This window comes from Salmo trutta, chromosome 16, assembly GCF_901001165.1.
Source record: "Salmo trutta chromosome 16, fSalTru1.1, whole genome shotgun sequence".
NCBI lineage: Eukaryota > Metazoa > Chordata > Actinopteri > Salmoniformes > Salmonidae > Salmo > Salmo trutta.
In genome coordinates this window covers 9,881,376-9,884,018 of record NC_042972.1, presented here as the reverse complement: position 1 = coordinate 9,884,018, position 2,643 = coordinate 9,881,376, and positions in this window count along the sequence as shown.

Sequence of the window (2,643 nt, the reverse complement as noted above, 5' to 3'; positions counted from 1 at the left end):
AGACAGGTGTTTTATACAACAGCCTTTCTGTTCTCTTTTTGACTCCCTCATATTTGCAATCAAACAGCAGAATTTTCTCCATCTCCTTAGTTATGATATGCTGCTTCCACCAGACATTCCACTGATTTCAAAACTCGGTACTCCAGAAAGTGAAGAGCATCCGCAAGCAACACATATCACGAAGAACTGCGTATCTTTAAAAAAGTGTGTTAGAAAGGATTTCCTTTACATGCTGAGCAATTCATGTTATAGACAGAAGCATGCTACATGGCAGACCAATCCGAACTCATCTCTCGGCATGTCTAGCCAATCCATTATCTCAGCCAATCATGGCTAGCGGGAAGGTTCCTGTCTTTTTCCGTGGCTAAACCAAATAGGATCGTATTTATTCATATTTATAGATGGCATACAAGTTTGTTATTAAGGGACATGAAAGTTCACATGTCCCAGAATGCATTTCTGGCAAAAAAAAAGATGTTTACATTGAAATGCCTCTCCTGTGAAGTAGTGATGTGCAACATACACCTAGTTTCCTGAAACAAGTCACATTTTATGAGAATGCAGAAGTCTACCTATCCCTTGATGTATATATATTCTCTGTCTGATTCCTAGTTTGTTCACTACATTTTAGTCATTTAGCAGACACTCTTATCCAGAGCAACTTACAGTAGGGGACACATACATTTCATACATTTTTTCTCCGTACTGGTCCCCCGTGGGAATCGAACCCACAACCCTGGCGTTGCAAACACCATGCTCTACCAACTGAGCTACACGGGACCCAGTAGGAGATCACATGACATCTCTTGGTCACTTGAAACCAGTTGCTTCTGGTTTGGAGAGTGAGGCACTGTGCCAAAATGGCTGAATGGATCCTTCAATCAAGATCCTTCAATCTTAAAAGTACCTTCTCAATAAGAGCTTTCAAATGATGGATTTAAAAAAAATAAGATATAGACAGGTGAAGAAACTTCAAACTTCACTTTGCCTATTGTAAACATCCTCAGAACAGCCTCAGTTCATCGTGGATTGGACTCTACAAGGTGTCGAAAGTGGTCCACAGGGATGCTGGCCCATGTTGATTCCAATGCTTCCCACAGTTGTGTCAAGTTGGCTGGATGTCCTTTGGGTGGTGGACCATTCTTGATACACACAGGAAACTGTTGAGCATGAAAAACCCAGCAGCGTTGCAGTTCTTGACACTCAAACTGGTGCGCCTGGCACCTACTACCCATACCCTGTTCAAAGGCACTTCAATCTTTCGTCTTGCCCATTCACCGTCTGAATAGCACACATGCACAATCCATGTCTCAGTTGTCTCAAGGCTTAAAAATCCTTCTTTAACACGTCTCCTCCCCTTCATTTACACTGATTGTAGTGTATTTAACAAGTTATATCAATAAGGGATTATAGCTTTCACCTGGTCTGTCTATGTCAATGAAAGAGTAGGTGTTCCTAATGTTTTGTAAACTCAGTGTATATAATGGCATTTCCTATGTAGGGAAAAATATGCTTGTTGACAATACATTGTGTTTTCAATAGATCATTGCTCTCAGACATTATTTTCATTCAGTATGGGACATATAGCGGATGAAGAGGTGGAGATGTTAATGTCTGAGGAGACGTGACCAGGCCAGTGGCCAGCTCTGTTCTAGAGACTAGATACTGGTCACCACTGTTTTGGTCTCATTGGCACACTTTCAAGTCTTGTGTTATCGATTGGAACAAACAAGGTCCCTGGTGTCTATGATGGTTCGGACTGTTGTCTGTGTCTTGTTGTGTATTATGTTTTACGTTTACGAATCATACTGTATTACGTTCTCCCCTCGGGTGTAGCTCGTCTGAGGAGGAGACGTAAATGCCTGGTCCTAAACACACCAGGTTACACGGATGAAATGGGAAGAAATGTGGGGTGCAATGGGCGATAAATCAGACCACAACCAGAACTCAATTTTAACCCTCAGAGGATGTTTAGTGAATTATTTAAATAAACAATATAACACACCCATAAATAATCAGTAAGAAATAAAAACAACAACAACAAGGGAAGGTAAGAGAAGGGAATGTTTGGGATCGGGGTCCATGTAATGAAAATAAACAAAAGGTCCCTCTTCTACACACCTAATCCTTCCTAACACATTCTATACCCTAACCCACTGTCCTACCTGGTTCCAAGAAAAATATAAGGGTGACACCCGCCCAGCTAACCTAGTGTATAAAACAATGGGTTATCTACGTGAGAATGTACACCCATGAGCAGATCTACCTTTTCCCTTCTCCAGGACCTAGGTAGGGTGGAGCGCCTCAGGAGGACAGGCTGAAACACAAACAAAGAATTTAACACCAATAATCAAACAAAAAAACAAGTCCTCTCTCTCTCCCCCCCTCTTCTTCTCTTCTCACACGGCAAACAGATATCCTCTCTGTAATCAGCTACAGCCACGCCCACCATCGTTAGCCGCAACTCGGTACACCTGTAATGCTCAGGACACAAACACACTAACCAGGGAAAATGGGGAACAAGAAAAACGTAACATACTGTATATTTCTGAGTTCTACAGTATTCTACTTGTTTAAGTAATATTATCTGCCTCCGTAATATGCTGCCAAGGAAAACAGTGCTCATGGGAGCCGTGGATCCTG